The 19,502-nt window shown below is 38.2% G+C and overlaps 1 protein-coding gene across 2 annotated transcripts in view; it reads left to right on the top strand.

Annotated features, from left to right (window-relative positions):
* The window catches only part of LOC136850746 (ETS domain-containing protein Elk-3-like), a 266,856-nt gene that overhangs the window by 6,224 nt on the left and 241,130 nt on the right, over nt 1-19,502 (top strand). Inside the window, exon 2 of one of the 2 annotated variants that reach the window (XM_067124685.1) lies at nt 2,135-2,195. The gene's annotated coding sequence lies outside the window, so the exon portion shown is untranslated. Of the gene's footprint in view, nt 1-2,134; nt 2,196-13,436; nt 14,056-19,502 lie in introns of those variants that run through there. The other variant, XM_067124684.1, reaches the window with a different exon arrangement.

The raw sequence follows: 19,502 nt of genomic DNA, 5'->3' as shown, positions 1-19,502 counted from the left end.
CGTTAGAAGGAAATATGCAGGACAACAACTCATTGGTGTTACTTTGTACATACAAGATATTATATTCTGTTCGGTGTAACTTATTGAAATGATAATGTTATTATAAAACCTCACCTACGAACCACCAACAACGCCACTCTGCCCCCCTCAAAAAAAAAAAAAATATCTCAGGAGCAAGACTATCTTGCTTAGTATGAATGGAAATTTCATTACAGGCCGATGAAACGGCACACTAACTCAGTTAGCACCACTGATAACAATACTGCCCCTCCGTAGGGGTGAGGGGGTTAGTGGCATCAGTGCACCTCACGCGGTGCACTGTAGGCATTATTTATGGTTCTTTGCAGCGTCCCTTCGACTCCTAGCTGCAACCCCTTTCGTTCCTTTTATATTCATATTCTCTTTCCTCCATCTTATTTTCCACCCTCTCCTAACAATCGTTTCGTAGCGCAACTGCGAGGTTTTCCTCCTGTTACGCCTTTCATACCTATGTACTCTCATATTTCCTTTCAGCGCTGAATGACCTCGTGGGTCCCAGCGCTTGGCCTTTGGCCTAAATCTTACATTCCTATCCTATCCTAACAATACCACCAACAATGTCTTAACAATGATACAATCATGACAGCAGGAATAACCGTGGCGATAAGATGATTCAAGATGAAAGTAATCGTAGGCTGCGATCTGCTGTCAGGTGTGAGCAGTTTTGCTCGCTCATGTTGATACGATGCAGTCTGCTTCTCTCGGCGGTAAGGTGCACGTTTGTGGGGGGCGGGGTTTTGGGGGGGGTGGGGCGCCAGTGGCGACGTGTGTAGACAGAGATGCCACCTAAGCATGATATGAGAATTACAGCTAACATGGCTATTTTTTTTTTATCATGGACTGCGAATCGTTCGTTCTGAATGGTAGCGTGTTTTTTTTCTTTTTAAGATTTCCATAAGTTTTGTGTTGCTTTCCTCCTTGCGATGGTGACGGAGAAAAAAATTGGTCTAAGGTTCAGAATAACATTTTCAGATTTATATGTATCAAATTTGTATATTGCTGATCACGAATACGAATGATTGATTATCGCTATTTACATAATTCTGCGGAACTGGAGAAAGATCAGGGGACGGCACCCTTGAGAATGTACTGTCTTCAATTGTCAAGAATATTTCCCATAAAAATTTATTAATTTCTTTCTAGTGCAATTGCAAGGTTTTTCCTTCTTCGCTTTTGGCAACATTGTTTTGTCATGGTTAGACACTACAAGAATATTCAAGAAACAGGTGAAGGCTGGATTTTGATGTAGCATGAAACAGCCAGTATCCTAGAATGGTTTAGATTCACCCTTACCAAAAACAGCAGCGAACGGAGAGTTTCTTAACTTTCTGTGCCATTAATACACACAGGGACTGAGTTTTGGATTGGAAAACTGAAAGGGAAAACAGGGACTTTTATTTTTAGGATAGTCTTGCAATGCAATCTGACCAAGACTTTTTTAAATCGTCGGTGTGTGTATATTTATATATATATATATATATATATATATATATATATATATATATATATATATATATATATATATATATATATACATATATATATATATATATATATATATATATATATATACATATATATATACATATATATATATATATATATATATATATATATATATATATATATATATATATAGCAATGTGTATTTACATTATATATACTGTATATAGCAATGTGTATTTACATTACTATATATATATATATATATATATATATATATATATATATATATATATATATATATATATATATATATATATATATATATATATATATATATATATATATAGTAATGTGTATTAAGAGTCCATTTACCATCTTCACTTGAAAGTCTAATGTTTATAGATACCTTCCCACATTTCTTTGAAGTTAAATACAAGATACTCTTTCACAGAAGACAAGTTTTTTGTTGTTCAAACTAAGTTTCTTTTTAAATAAAAGTATTCAACACAATGAAGTTTCTTCATGATGACAATTGTCATCCTCACCATCAGTGATCAAGGCAAGTCCGCCAGCTATTGTTAATTGTTAATCTTTCATAAGAAACCTCTTTAATGTATTATAATGGAGATTCTCTTCCTTTTTTATGCAGTTACTATCTTGGTCATCGTTCGACTATGCTGGGAGGCAGAATGCTAAGTCTTCTTCCTAAGGTAAGTACTTGACGCCATCCAAGTCATCTTATCCCATTTACGGAAAACCAATGCATAAATTCTAGGATTAGGTGAGTACAACTCTTTCCTTCCTCCCTGTTACTTCATAGCTGTTGAATTCCTCTGTGTGCTCCTCAGTTTCCTAATAATGACAACCCTTCCTCTCTGTGTTGTAACTGTTTCTCACTTACCCTTCTTCCCCATCTGAGTTTAAGACATTTCAATCCCTCGCTCCGTCGAACTCAGCAATGTTAAGATCGTACCGTATTGTCCATGGCTGATGTAACCAGCTTGTTATTTCCTATCATATTTCTTCGGCTTGAGACTCTCGGCGTGACATCATCTTTCCTGTGCAGATTTACGTATCTGACAACTGTGTCATGTCACGCTTCTGTGGAGAGTACGTATAGTTTACAATTTTACACCGTTATAGAGAAATGTCACTGTAAAGGTTTAACCTTTCCACTTAAAATTCACCTGTGGGGAGTATTCGAATATATTTTTGACTTAATGGTTTCATCATTTTTCGTACATACCATTACTCTAAAAGTATCAAATTTTGCTGTGCATATTTTGTTCTTATACAAGCAGTTAATTAGAGTTATGTTTTTAACAGGTTTTATTATCAACGTACAATATCAGGTGACAAATCAGGTATCAGTAACAGTTAATCTTTGTAATAGAAAATGTCAATCCAACCTCAACCTTATTGTGTCGGAAGGACAAATGAACAAGTTGTAAGGCGTGGTTATGAAAGATTGATTTGCGCAAGCGCATATCAATTTTTTACGACAACACGTCGAGTAAAATTAATGTACGCTCTAGAAGAAAGATTTAAAAAGGTATTCATTGTCTCATTGTCTTACATCAACTGACAAGACCTCAGCTTACAAGAAAACCTCGACCCGAAGGTTAACCCGGTGCGCGACCTTGACCTAAGCTGTGACTGTGTGATTTTCATTTGTAAACACAGATGGCACCAGGAACAGTCTACCTCTGTCAGCGTCCATGAAAGCCTCTCTCTCGTGTGTTGCTCAGTTACCTCAGCTCTTTGTTATTTTGGCGGAACTGTACGGCAGTGTTTGTTTTTTTGGGGGTTGGTTTGCATATTTTTTATTACAGTTACAAACGGGTCTGGTGTTATTTTAGTAGCCATTTATATATATATATATATATATATATATATATATATATAATATATATATATATATATATATATATATATATATATATATATATATATATATATATATATGTGTGTGTGTGTGTGTGTGTGTGTGTGTGTGTGAAATGTGTGTATGTATATAGAAGTAAGCATTTTTGCATAATCTCTCTCTCTCTCTCTCTCTCTCTCTCTCTCTCTCTCTCTCTCTCTGTGTGTGTGTATATATATATATATATATATATATATATATATATATATATATATATATATATATATATATATATATATATATATATATATTATATATATATATGCATTTTCATTATATATGCACATATATATATATATATATATATATATATATATATATATATATATATATATATATATATATATATATATATATTAATGGCAATGCAAATGGATTAATGTTATTGTTTATACATTTGCAACAAACACGTTACAAAAAATGCATTCCTCTAGTAATTCGTAACTCTATTTGACTTCTTTGTTGTCTTTGTGGTGAGTTCATTAAGAGCATATTTTATTTCCGTCGAGAGTTACAAGCCAGCATCATAGATTTTCATAAAATGAGGAATAATCATATTTCCACGTGTTATCTTCCACTACTTCTAATGAAGTCTCACAGACACGATTTGATGAGCCGGGTCGGATCATTAATGCTGAGCAGATTGCTTCTAAAACATTAGCATTAATGTGTATGAACGCGAGATAAACATTTGCTGGGGGGGAAAAAAATCTATTCCTAAGAAAAGTAAAGAGCTGCTCCTCCTTTGTGCACTAGTTGCCAGTTACTTACAATTTGAACTGGTTTATTTCACGCGAATATTGATGAGTCGTGTTTTGATTTATAATTTTGAAACGATTAAAAGTCAACAAATCATTTAGATATTCTGGTTAAAATTCTTAGATAGCATTTAGCCGTCTCCATATTTTCCCTCATAATCTTTTTCGTGATCAATTACCGATTGGCATCGCATACTTTGGCGTGTGGTTGGTAACTGCCCAGGGACTTTGCAATGCCCAATGAACGCCCGCCACGTCATCAGGAATGCGTGACGTCACACCTTCCAGCGGAGTTTTATTGCCAATGATTAATTCTCGATCATCTATTGATCCACTGGGTAGTTCCTTTAGCTCGTGTATTTTCATGTGCTTATTTCACGGATCTTATTCAATTTTCCTTTATTGTTCGTTATCCTGAAATAAATATTACCGGGGAATCCTCGGTGAGTGTCCCTGCGAGTTCTGCTTAATATTCCGTTGGTACTTCCGGGAGCCTTGCCTCGTGTCATCGACCTTCGGGCAGGGGTGCCCAAGGGCGCAATCACTGTGCCGACGCTCATTTGAACACGGCAAACAGAACCTTATTGAAATGACAAGCAATGTCTTATCCTGTAGCAAAGACGCGGGGAAGCATTTTTCTCCCCAGCCACATCTTTTTAGTCTACTTCACAGACGCTGAAATCGTGAATGGTTCTAGGGTCGAAAAATGACGTTGTTAGTATGGAAAGGTAAATTGTCTGTATACTTACACACACGCACATACGCACACACACACGAGCACATACACTCACGCATGTATAAATTATTATAATCACTCTTGATACTTACAGTATGTTTGGATGTGCCTGTGCTTAAGGGACTGATTTCCCGGAAAGTCGTAAAAAAACCGACATTGCCATATTTATTCCCTCGTTACTGAGTGTAGGATAATGTCCCCGTTGAGGGCTAATACACACACACACACACACACAGAGAGAGAGAGAGAGAGAGAGAGAGAGAGAGAGAGAGAGAGAGAGAGAGAGAGAGAGAACGTCTTTATGACCTCTTAATGCGCCAATACTGAAGCCACATTAGCAACACGTAACACCTTTTCAACACCTATTAGGATTAATGGCGAAAGGACATACACACACATACGAACGCATCACTCACACTATATGCTATATATATATATATATATATATATATATATATATATATATATATATATATATATATATATATATATATATATATATATATATATATATATATATATATATATATATTATATATATATATATATATATATATATATATATATATATATATATATATATTATATATATATATATATATATATATATATATATATATATATATATATATATATAAGTACACAGCATAATCACAAACAAGTATTATCCCAGTACCCACACTCACACACACACACATGCACACGCACACAAACACACAAACACACACACGCTCACCCACTGCCAAAGTAAAAAAACGGGAGGCTTGAAACTTACGGCGAGCGAAATGACATAAGTGCGCTTAAAATGCTGTTTATGGACGAATCTCGTAACGGCATCATCATCGCCATCATCATCAGCTGACCAGCAGAAGAAGTGCAAACAGAATGCAAACAGAATGCAAACAGAAGGCGTCTGTTTACCCAGAGCTTTTGCTCCCAAGTGGTATGAATATGCAAGATAACACAGTAGTAGTAGTAGTAGTAGTAGTAGTAGGCGGGATTTGCCTTTAAAACGGCTCCCAGCCAGACAGAATATGTCCCGCTTGTTTTGTCAGTCGAGAAATGCCTTTGCACTGCCCCCGCCCCGCCCCCGCCTAAAATGGTCATCACCGCATCTCAGAAGAAGCTGTTGTTGGTCCTTTTTTTTCTTTTATTTGATTTGTTAGGTTTCAGGCATTAAAAAAAGGGGGTGTTTAAATGGTGTCTCTAATTAGGCGAGAGAGAGAGAGAGAGAGAGAGAGAGAGAGAGAGAGAGAGAGAGAGAGAGTGTGTGTGTGTGTGTGTGCGTTTAGCTGTCAGTAAATAGGATGAAATTGATGCACTAATGATGGGAGAGATAGTGGGGGGCAAGAGAGAGATAGAGAGAATAATAAACTAAAACAAAGGAGATGAGACTAAATTAAGAAGAGAGAGAGAGAGAGAGAGAGAGAGAGAGAGAGAGAGAGAGAGAGAGAGAGAGAGAGAGAGAGCAGACAATCAAATCTAAAAGAAGCGAGTGGAAAAGGGGATCAAGAAAATGAAAAACAGAAGCACACGAGGAAAGGAGATGACGAATGAAGAATAGATGAGAGAGAGAGAGAGAGAGAGAGAAGACAAGCACATCTAAATGAAGCGAGTGGAAAAGGAGAGTAAGATCATGAAAAACAGCAGCACACGAGGAAAGGAGATGACTAATGAAGAGATGAGAGAGAGAGAGAGAGAGCGACGAAAATGAGGAAAGATGGCTTGCAAGGGTCCTGGTCTCTTTCCTTAGACGCAAGGCGGTTGGTCCTTAACCTTGATCGTAGGAATGCTGGTTCTTAAAAGCTACAGGGCCCTTGATCTTTCTCATTTGTTGCAGGGCTCTGGGTCCTTGGTTATAGGATCATTGGTTGGTTGTAGGTCCTAGGTTTTAGGTTCTTTGGTTGGTTGTAGATCCTTGGTTATAGGTTCTTTGGTTGGTTTTAGGTCATTGGTTATAGGTTCTTTAGTCGGTTGTGGGTCATTGGTTATAGGTTCTTTGGTTGGTTGTAGGTCCTTAGTTATAGGATCTTTGGTTGGTTGTAGGTCCTGTGTTGTAGGTTATTTGGTTGGTTTTAGGTCCTTGTTTATAGGTTCTTTGGTGGGTTGTAGGTCCTTCGGTATAGGATCTGTGGTTGGTTGTAGGTCCTTGGTTGTAGGTTCTTTGGTTGGTTGTAGGTCCTGTGTTATAGGTTCTTTGGTTAGTTGTAGGTCTTTGGTTGCAGGTTCTTTGTTGGTTGTAGGTGCTTGGTTATAGGTTCTTTGGTTGGTTGTAGGTCCTTAGTTATAGGCTCTTTGGTTGGTTGTAGGTCCTTAGGTTGGTTGTAGGTCACTGGTTAAAGGTTCTTTGGTTGGTTGTAGATCTGTTGATCCTTTTCTTGGTTGCAGGATTGCTGATCCTTTTTCTGGCTCACAGAGCTGTTGACCCTTTTCTTGGTTGCAGGATTGTTGATCCTTTTTCTGGTTTACAGGGCTTTTGGTCCTTGTCTATTGTTGTTATGCTGCTGGGATTTTTTAGCTGCAAGCTGTCTTAGTTGTAAGGTCATTGATACGTTCTCTTGATTGTAGGGATGTTGGTCCCGTTTCTGTATTGCAGGAATCTTAGTCTCTTTGACTCTTTGGAAGGGTCTTGCTCCTTGAGAACTGTAGTTGTCGTGGTCCTTTGCAAGGTCCCTGACCCAATTTCCTGATGTAGGACCGCTAGTCCTTTTCTTGACTGTAGTAACCGTTGGTCTTTTTTCTGACTGCTGGGACGGTGGTCTCAAAGAAATGCAGCAGTCGTTGTATTTTACCTTTTTTCCAGGATTATTGGTCCTTTTCTTGATTACAGGAACCTTGGTCTGTTCTGTTCGCATGGGCCTTTTCCCTTTTTAGCAGGTGACCCCAATCATGCTCCTCCAGCCATAACCGCGACCCCACTGTGTAATGTATTTGGTGCATGTTACTATATTACTAACTGTAGGTTGTAAAAGCAAAGAACAGGTATAATTTTCTTGTAAGAGGTGCTGTAAGGCTGAAAAAAGAAGAGACAAAATGAACATGATCAAATTTAATTCACTTTAATATGAACATTTTCATCAGAAAAATTTGTGTTACATTCCACAAAGGCAAACTAAATATAAAACTGTTTCTTATCAACTGACAAGGAACAGGGGGAAAAGGGACCAAGAAAAAGAAGGGGGGAGAAGTAAAGAGTAGGAAGGGGAGATATAAGAAAAGGGAGGACGGGGAAAGGACAAGGAAAGAATATGGTGGCGGTATCTGTTTGTTTTAGAAGCCTCAGTATTATTATGATCTAATGACACCATTCATTGACAAGCTATGGTGCAATATTTTGTTGTTCAATTTCTGTTGTCTGTACACCACTTGTACATATTTCAGAATTTTAAAGACAGCAAGACTGTGAAACTTATACTGCACATTCCAGTTCAGTACATGGGTAAAAATACATCAGCTTACCAACAGAAGATGAGAAAGTTTCTAGAAATCGCATCTCGCCACACCCATGTAGCTCAAGTGACAAGTCGATTGTGTGTGGCTGCCTGGCTCAGACTGGACGTGGACGATTCACGTTCGGAGGACACAAGATTCTGTTCACCTACCAAACCAGTACGACACTCAGGGACACCAGCATTAAACATACATTATTATAATTTTTTATGAGTAAATTTATGAAGCCAGTTGCTTATAAATGTCTTGAGACAGTATTGGTGGTTAGGACATTTGCATTAAAATTAGAATATCCAATAAAAATTTTTGATGCACAATCAGCAATAATACAGTATGCTCTATAATATGGCGACATAGAAATATAGCATATGCTGAAAACATCTCATAATAGGGAAGTCATATTTTTTGATGTGAGATTTGTGAGTGCTTGGCGACCCCAGGGTTGGGAAAGGGTGCCTTAAGTCATGGTTCTTGGATTTGGTTGCCGGGTCCTCAGTCCATTTGCCTGATGGCATGGCTGCTGGTCCTTTCCCTTTTCCTTTGCAAGGGCATTGGTCCTTTTCCTCAATTCTGGTGCTCTGCAAAGGGTTGGTCCGTTCACTGGGTTGTAGGGCCTTAGTCCTTTTCTGTAGTTGCAGTTTTGGTCCTTTTGATTTTTGGCACCTTGGGCCATAGGAACTGCAAAAGCTTGTATCCCTGTTCTTGACTGGGATACATTTTAAAGAATAGTAGGGTACTGATCTTTTTCCTCTGTTTTGCTGCCCTATTAAGGCTTTCAGAAGGCATAGTTCTCTTATATTTGATTCAACAAGTACCTTAGTCATTTTCCTTATCTCGAACCCTTAGTTAAGGACAAGTGAGGTCCTCCCTCCCTGATTCCAATTTTACTCAAAACAGAATAAAAGAGGTTTTTGCAAAGGTCGCGCAGCTTTGATTGTCTGACGAGGTAAAGGTCTAAATCAAGCTTCTGACGTACTTCTGAAAATACAAGTCGAGTCGTCGCCGACGTTTCCTGCCAATACTAATAGTGATAACAACGAGATGAACAATTATGCAAACGAAGGTTACCCCGGATCCCCCAGAAAACAGGCTGAGCTCACCACCAAGTTCTTGCTCTTTCCCCAGGACCTCAACGGTAAGCTGCCTTACCCCGCCCCAACACAAGGATACTTGATCTATTTAAGGAAAAGTACCCTGCTGCTCTTAATGGCTTCCTGGACCGATTGTGTTTATATTAACCTTTACGACATCCCCAACGCCTCAGCGTCCTCCTCCTCCTCCTCCTCCTCCTCCTCCTCCTCTTCCATCCTCTCCTATGCACTGGAGCCGAATAATTCACCTCAGGTAAAGGTTATGGGTGATAGGTAGGACTATCGTTCTGGACTGGTCCTCCTCGGGGTGGGGGAGGCGGTGGTTAGGAGGGGGGGTACAGGGGCAAGTGGGTGAGCGGAAGATTGTGTGTTGCAGTTGAGTGTCACTGTAATTAAGACACACACTAATGAAAATGCTGTTTAAAAAAAAAAAAATAGATAGAGTCATTCCCTTTGCTCTTGGCAGTCCTCCAAATGTCTTGATTCAGAACAGTATGTTTTCCATTGCTCGTTTTCATGTTTTGTCGTTCTTTTATGTTTATTCGTAATTACATATAATAAAAACATGACATGCAGACTTTACATAGTAACATACATACATACACACACGCACACATTTATATACATATATATATATATATATATATATATATATATATATATATATAGAGAGATAGAGAGAGAGAGAGATAGAGAGAGAGAGAGAGATAGAGAGATAATTTTAAATATACATATATATATATATTATAAGTATATAAATTCAATTTATATATATATATATATATATATATATATATATATAAACAACAGAACACGGTATTATCATAGGCAAGGACTGGGCGATATGGGCGCAGTATATTAAAACTTACTGTCCAGCAGCTGACCTTGGCATTAAATTATGTACCTCGAAGTCAGTCGAATGTACTTGGTAGCAGGTGGGGGTGGCAAATGCCACAGACGATCTTATTCCAAAATAACAGATGCTTATGTAATCGCATATTCGCTTACTGTTATTTACCAAGGTAATGTTTGTATCATTCTGTTCATAAGAAGGTCAAAAAAGGTAACTTTTATATTCATTGAAGAATTGCAATCAGTCTTAATTAGTAGTAAACCCTTAATGAATGGACCTCCGGGGATCCTTGAACAGGACATTTTCCAAAGGCCGCTTGGTTTAAGGAGCTAAAAAAAAGTAGCGTTCGAAGGTCAGAGGAGTTTAATCGCATTTGGATACCGATAACTCTCTTTTGGGAGGGAATTCGATCCCCCTGGTAAATCGTTTCCTGTTTGTAGTTCTCCGTGCGGCGAGAGGATTAATCATTTTGTGATTTAGGTCGACAAGGGTACGGTGTGTTTTTAATGGAAGGGGACCCTGTATCTCTTCGTTCTCTCACGGGATTCGAACTCATATTTTCCTGATAAAGAGGCTAGCAGTAATGTGTGTGTATATATATACATATACATATATATATGCATATATATTGTATATATGTATATATATACAGAATATATATATATATATATATATATATATATATATATATATATATATATATACTGTATATATATTCATTTAAGTGTATATCAGGTCCACAATAATATTCAGTGGTGAATTCTTGTTGATTTTATAAAAAAAAAAAATCAACAAGAATTCACCATTGAATATTATTGTGGACCTGATATACAGCATATCCCGTTCTCGATTTAGAGAAGAAAGACCTATTCATTTAAGTATTTACAATCCCTGTGGGTGCATTTTACAGATGCATATCTCATCCTTCCTACTTATAACTCATATAAATCAAATTAGATAACGGACATAAACAGTTAAACACATGGACGAGTCTCATGAGAGACGTAATTACTTCCTGAACAAGCGAAAGTCAATACGTCTTTCCCGTTGACTTCAGGAACGCGGCCTGTGGTGCCAGCGGCATAATAATGAGAGCATCAAGTGGCCTTTCCAGGAGTTAATGCCGAGGAGACGAAGGCTGTATGGCGTTAAGGAGCTTAAGACTTATTATATAACTTATATAACCAAAATACTCTTATCAGTAGGGAAATATAAAACACACAAAGCACATTAAGAAATAGGAAGGGTTTTAATTGAGATTGTTATGCATGATGATTTGTTCAGTTTTTTTCCCCACGTACGTGGGCATACTGTTACCCAGAAGATCAAGTATTCTTTTGAAAAGGGAGGAAGCTGCTTTTTTATACGTAGCCTTCGCGACTGTAAATTTTACTGTTTGGTTCAACTCTTTCTGAAGCTGAAAGAACAACAGCCAGTCATCATACTCTCTTAACTCTTTTTGTACTAAGAGTGTCGCCAGCCTTACTTGAATAAACTTTCAAAACCAGCATCCTTGTATTTCTGCGATGATAGTTTATTTAAATTTATGTGTATGTATATATACATATATATATATATATATATATATATATATATATATATATATATATATATACAAACACACGTATACATAATTGTAGAGAGAGAGAGAGAGAGAGAGAGAGAGAGAGAGAGAGAGAGAGAGAGAGGTGGGGGTTGACAACAAGAAGTGGTCTGTGAAAGCCTAGCCTAAGCGTCATTTGCTTTTCAAGATGACAAACCCCCACCCAAACCTTACATAGTTTGTCTGTTAAACAGTATAACACTGCAGTCCATCACCCGGTCTCCGTTACCTTCTATAAGGTGTAATTGATGAAATATTGTGCGTCTGTTTGTTTGTTTGTTTGGTTCTTATCTGAAACCTTTTGTTATATAACCTTTTTGAACCGATCAGTTGTCAGTACAATAAGCACCTGGTTTAATTTACCATTTACAGTCTATTAAACAGGTGGTTCATTAGTGAGTAAATATATAATAATTATGAAATGGTCAGTTTACAGTCCATTGAATAGCTGGTTTATTTATTAACGAGTACATGTAACATTAAAAGCTGGTCAGTTTACAGTTCATTTAATAGTTTTTTTCCTTGTAATGAGCATAACCCGATTTACATTGCACCTTGCGGTTCCTTTATTGAATATTAAATCTTTCTGAGCTACTGAGCTAAAGTCACTTAAAGAAAGTGATCAGTGATATCTTTAGATTCCCCCCTCGTACAAGTTTTAGAACACTTTGCCTTTCTGTGCGATTCTAGATCCACGTTTCTAGCTCTGTGGGCCAAGTGGTCATATAGAGAGGCAAATCCATTGACATTACCCTGGTTTTATGAGGATAAACTTGTTATAGGTGTCGGTCATCTTTTGGATCTCCCTTCGCGTGAGAGGAATGCAAATGAACTTCACTAACCTCTTGTAGGATATTTGAGAGCATTTTAATTCATTCTTCGAAACCGATTTCAAAGCAGACGACTGTGGAAAGTGCCCTGTCTCGCTCGCTCATTCATTTTCGAAGTTCTGTACAATAGATAACCTATCGAAAGATACCGGATATGAACGCTATCTCACGGAGATCTTAGGCCTACAGTCAATCAGTATTAGTAATTCGCCGCTTTGTGAATTAGTCACGGCCAGTGAATAGGCAGAATTCTGTACATAACGAGTAGTGTATCCAGAGCAAGTTCTAAGTATCACATAGAAGAAGTTTAAAAGTGTGATAAAGTACTTGATAACTTCAGTCTTCGAGTCTGTACCGAGGCGCTCCCTTCAGCCTTTGAACCGGCGCGTTAATGCAAAGCAGTGGAATGGTGAAATTGTTTACGAACCCCATCTTGATATGCGCCGCTGCAGGAAATAGCTCGGCGCAACGCCTACGGAAAAATGTTTTTATTTTCTCGGAATGAAAACTCGCTCGAGCAGAGCTGCAGTTGACGACGGGGGTAGGAACCCACTTTCCTTGCTGGAGTAAGATCGCATCCCATTATGGAGTAAGGTAAGCGACGTTTAAACGGTGTTACATTTAACAGATATTTATTCCACCTGTTTGACAAGTGGTGGACCCGCATCCCTCTACAATGCTCGGAGAGGCGGCACCGCCGCTGCCCAGAAGGGTACGAGAGGATATGGCAACGCCGTCTGGTCTTCTCTCTTTTCTCTGAGCGAGAGGGAGGGAGAGAGAGAGAGAGAGAGAACTTCAACTTGGAAAAGAAAAACAGTGCACGATCACCCCTGGTAGGAGGAGAACGTGTCGGTCTCTCTATATTTTTTTCCTGGCCGTGGGGGCACATTTCCTTTAACGTCTTTTAGTTGTTCTGTTGATGTCCAGCGCTGGAGTCGGGTAGTGACCGGTGTGCTTGCGATTATTCCTTATTACACAGTGCTCGGTTTCCCCTTTCTCGAGGATTTCAGTGTTTGCTCATTGAAGAAGATTGTTGCCTTTCATTCATTTGTTTTGAAATTGAGAAGAGAGGGAGAGGAGAGAAGAGAAGCGAGAGAATTAAAGAGGAGTGTTTGTGGATTGTGTTGAATCAGGATGCCCGGAACGTCCCGTGGTAAGATGCGGGTATCCTAGTGGGTCCTTCCTGCTGCTGCCCGCCCTCTCGGGGAGAGCTGTCCGAAACCCTAGAGATCAACCCATTTTGCTTTACTTTTTTTAAATAAAAGCGAAGCAAAAAACTGCATTTGCTACGAGAGAGTAGCCCGCCCATTTTTCATCGGTTAAAGGTAAGTGTTGCAACTAAAACTCCATTGACTTCTTTCCTGTGGCGTTGGTTCGATTACGTGATTTATTATCCCTCCTCGAGAACCCAATATTTCTTTAGCCGTTTGTTAGAGGACAAGCGTAGGTGGCCGAGAAGGTTACCTGTATATTTGCACCTGTGCCTACCTTCCTCCAGTTGATGTTGCTGTTTCTCCTGGGACTAGGAAGTGTGTTGGTAACTTTTGATTTCTTGAAATAGACATAGGCTTATGTTAGGAACTGTACAATAGAAAACTGACTGAATTTGTCGATAATCAATCGAAGATATTTTTTTAATATTTATACTTGTGATATGAGCTGTGTTGATCCTAATTTTTCCTCTGCATCGGAAGATCTGATACGGAATTAATTGCTAAAGCGAAGCGAAGTATAGCCTAGATCATGTTCGCATTTTTCAGATATAAAAGTTCATATATATATTATATATATATATATACAGTATATATATATATATATATATATATATATATATATAATAATATATATGTGTGTGTGTGTGTACACACTATATCACTCTCTCTGTCTAGACATCTGTTTGCGTAGACCTATATGTGATATGGTAAATAACAAGTTTTGGTGTTGCTCCTCTCTCTCTCTCTCTCTCTCTCTCTCTCTCTCTCTCTCTCTCTCTCTCTCTCTCTCTCTCTCTCTCTCTAGGAAGCTTTGCAAAGCTGTGGCCTGCCTGCCTAACATTCTCGGAGATTACATAGATCTGACACTCCCAGACATCAGCTGTTCAGACGATTAAATTATCAGTAGATGTAGCGTTGGGGATGCATTGCTCCCATCGTACTATTTTTTAACTTGAATTTTTACTATTGTGGTTTCAGAGCACTTGAACTTTTCATGGACTAATCATTGTCATTGGTCAACAATGACTATAAAGGAAGTCAGGGTATATGCTTCTCAGATAGTTTTTCTTGCTTTCTTTTTTCTTAGTACTGTATAATGAAATGTTGCAGTTTGAAGGAGAGCTAAAATATATATACTTTTAAGTTATTTTTATTAATTTTTTTGTATTTGTTGGTACTATATAATGAAATGTAGCAATTTGAAGGAGAGCTAAAATGAATAGGCTATATATACCTTTTCAGCTATTTTTATTCCTGTTTTTTCCTAGTACTATGTAATGAAACATTGCAATTTAAAGAAAAGTTAAAATATGCAACCTGTGTCAATGATTTCAATTTTATTTTAAAATCTAGTCACCTTTTTAAAGTTGTTCAGTAAAAATGTAAAAACGGAGAAAATAAAGGTCTACATGAAAAAAATGTAGACCTAAAAATGTTCTCTCTCTCTCTCTCTCTCTCTCTCTCTCTCTCTCTCTCTCTCTCTCTCTCAGATTTTCAGGTTGTTCCACAAAACTGACATTCTTCATTTTGTTTTCTCAAGCGTTCATGTTTGCGCTCATGTTTAGATTATCCATCTCCGTCAGCCCATTGTTTGATCCCCTAAGGCTCCGTTAACAATATCAGAGGTTGCTTTGAATCGACGCGAGTTCAAGGTCACTGGCTGTGAGTTCAGAACATGTTTCCCCATATTAGGATGCGCAAGGATGCTTGTTGTAGGATGTTTGGGGCTGCAGTTTGAGGAGGGTGTAGCTGCCGCCGCAGCATTATTACTTAAATGACGCACAGGGTTGTTGGGGTAGTGTTATTTTCCCTCATCATGCACTTTGTAGACTTGGAGGGGTTTTTTGCCCAGGCGTTTAAAGCTAATGGTTGCGCGAAATGCTTAGCCTATCTGGGTTTGGTTCACTTTACGCACCCATACAAATGTCTCCACGTGGTTGAATTGTATCAGGGTTTACTTATTTGTATGTTTATATACCTCTGCCTTATACATACGTACATATATATATATATATATATATATATATATATATATATATATATATATATATATATATACAGTCACACCTTTCCCATTTGGAACGGTATCTCCTGAAAGTGTTGATCTTAACCTTCATGTTCTCAGCAAATAACTTTTTAAGATGAAGATGCTTGCTCCCCTGCTTTTTCAACTTTGGATGCTATCCACCACAGGCATCTAACCATCAGGTACCAATACGGCGCTTAGGTCAACAGAGACCTACTGGATTTTACAGGAAATTGACCCAAGTCCTCCTCCCTCCCTCATAACCCGGAGGTTTAGCAGCTGAAGTTCGTTTTAGACCTGTGGTTTTATTTTTGACCTGCTTATACTTATAGACACCTTTTTGTGACGCGAAATTGTTTCCTCTAGTAGCAGGAACGAGTCATTGTCACGGAAAGGACTGTAATAATACCACACGCGTCCAATCCTTTATTTTGCTGCTGTTGGAATATTGTTTCATCTGCATGTCCCTGTTTTCGAGGGATTGTGTTGTTTTTTCAATAATTACTTTCACGGGTTTTAACTGTCTTCACCGTGACTATCTCTGTGAACTCTTTTTCAACAGGGAACTTCTGCCAATGCCCTGGGCACCTGTGCTCCCATGTTAATGCGTTCTACTTTGATGCCGAAGTACCACAAAGTCAAACTACACAGCTCTAAAGACCCTTCATTTCCTTTGAGGTAGAACTAAGGAACACTCATGCTGTTGGAGAGAGACTTTCTTGTTGCCTGATGTGTTTAATTGAATATAGAATTTAGGCCAAAGGCCAAGCGCTGGGACCTCTGAAGTCATTCAGCGCTGAAACGGAAATTGACACTAAAAGGTTTGAAAGGTTAACAGGAGGAAAACCACGCAGTTGCATTATGAATCAGTTGTTAGGAGGGTGGAAAGTAAGATGGAAGAAAGAGAATGTTAAAAGAGGTACAGTAAAAGGAACGAAAGGGGTTGCAGCTACGGACCGAACGGACGGTGCAAAGACCCTTAAGTAATGCCTACAGTTCACCGCATGAGGTGCACTGACGGCGCTACCCTCCTACGGGGTGAAATGTTTAAACACCATTTCCTAATGGCCAAAATGTTTTTTGTACAACATTCTATAATTGCCTGTTATTTTTCCATTTTTTTTTTTTTTTTGTAAAATGCATCTTCATTTGTACTTTTAGAGGTTAGGCCTATGCTTCCCCTTTTCATCCGCATTTGTACATTCTGTTTCCTTGGAGCTTTCATGGGAAGTTGATTATATTTTAGACTAGTTTTACTTGATTGTGTGCGCATAATGATAATACTAATAATGATACTAATATCCCCGTTAACAGCCAACACGTTTTTACATCACTGAGAAAAGTTGAATTTCTCACCGAAGTATTTGCTTCCTGGAGTGTGAGTCATCCTCTAAGTTTCCAGAATATATCAAAGATACTGACCTTTCAGACACCACAAGCACATGTTATTACCAGCCTTCCACTTTTTCAACCCAGCCCCGAGCAGAAGTAACAGTAGCCGTAGTAGGACTAGAATTATCCGTAATAATAACAAAAGTGTTAGTACAAGGCGTGATAGTAACAGTAGTAGTAGTACGAGTAGTGGCTGTTGTAGTATGTATAGGTGAGTGATCATCCTGTTCTCTTGGAGTATAGCCAAAGACACCTCCCACCCACCCGTCAACCCGTTCTGCCTCCTGGCGGGCTCTGCTAGGTCATGGCGAGAAAGGCTTCTTCTTCCTTACGTATCCGTAGGTCGTAGTCATAGCGCAGGTCTTGGGCTGACCAACGAGGTGCAGTGCGTTCGTCCACCCCGTTTAGAGCATTCCAAGAACATTGCATTTTCATAGTAGGTCTGTGGTACTTTCTAGACCGTGGTCTTTGCTGGTTGACGTAAGCCGAGTTAGTAGAGGTCTTTCGGCCTCAGGCGGCATAAATTTAGATTGGGTAACAAGAAGGCAAGGAAGTGGAGAACGCTTACGTCAACGATTACATCCCGCGCTGACGTCGGCTTATTAAACGAGAGGCGGCGGTTGAAGAAAGTAACGAGGTGCAGTGACGTTTGAAAACGAGTTGCAATGCCGTTTGAAAACAAGTTGCAGTGGCGTTTGAAAACGAGCAAGTCTAGATCTTGTAAACTGTAATGCAAGGTAGATGGGGTAACTGGAAGTTTGTAAGAACATTGTCGGGAAAGTTAAGTATATTCTTTTACAGGGATGAAGGTGTACAGTGAGTCAGTTTGTAGGCAGGAAGTAGAAGGTTTGGAAAGTAAGACTAGTAATATATATATATATATATATATATATATATATATATATATATATATATATATATATATATATATATATATTACAGAGTGAAACCATTGCATATATTTTTTCAGGAACTTCGCAGATCTTGGAAAACAGAGTTTTAAAATTTCGGGACGAGAAAATAAAAACATATATTTAAGGAACGGGAAAATATAAGACAGTCTTTCTCGTAGACAACTGGATTCTTTTGTTTGAATGGCAGCAGCGCTCTAGAATTAATCAGTAGGTTCCTGGTCCTGAATCTGATGTTGCACAATAGGATCAGCCTTAACCCTTTCTCCTAACCTAGTTTTTGTGGCTCTGATGGTCTGGTCAGTACACGTGAATGGAGTTTCATGTTCTCTTTTACGTGTTTACAAGATTAGTAGAGGAGTTTCAAGTCATCGTAGTGGATGTACTTTGAACTGAATAGGATTCTCCATTCGCTACTGAACTTATTCACGTATGCTAACTATCCTGATTTGAGAATTTTAGCCCAATCACGTAAATATTTAACCATTTTCTGCAGTTTCACGAGTCGCTTTTCATGAGACTATTTCCAAATCTCGGTCACGCAACCAGCTGAGTTCCCTGCACGTTGCTCAGTAGGCAATTCCTGCCTTGCCTTTTAACCGCCATGTAAACAGTCTGTCGTTGCACTATCTGTAATTTGATAAGTTTTAGACTTGATCTTAACCTCACTTTTTAAGTTTCGTGGCTGTGCTCTGTGGAATTTTTTTTTTTTTTTACGTTTAATTTTTTTTATGTTTTTATGATTGTCGGTTGCGGCCAAGAAATAAAATGTTGGGGCTGGCAACTTCATCTCCAAAAAATTGCTGAGAAAACGGACACTTTTGGCGCCACCCTCTTCAAATAGGGAAAGGAATATGATGAAAAAAAGTAAAATTTTATTATATATATATATATATATTATATATATATATATATATATATATATATATATATATATATATATATATATATATATATATATATATCATATATATGTATATATGTTATATAAACACACACACACAACCACACACCGTGTTTTCTATTGGGGCACTGTGAGATCATAAGTTATCGTATTTGCTCATTCAGATTGCCCTCACTCACTCTGCTCTTGGACCTAATACTGACCCATTGCCTCTCCTGCCTGACTCCTAAGGTCTGCTGCAAATCTGAGAAACAGTCACGAAGCTTAGCTTTGGCTCCAACTTCCTATGGAATTCTATTAAATACCGACACTGACGTCACAATTT

The sequence above is a fragment of the Macrobrachium rosenbergii genome, chromosome 22, assembly GCF_040412425.1.
Source record: "Macrobrachium rosenbergii isolate ZJJX-2024 chromosome 22, ASM4041242v1, whole genome shotgun sequence".
NCBI lineage: Eukaryota > Metazoa > Arthropoda > Malacostraca > Decapoda > Palaemonidae > Macrobrachium > Macrobrachium rosenbergii.
The sequence above is the reverse complement of the archived record's forward strand: the minus strand, read 5'-3'. Positions and strand labels throughout refer to the sequence as shown.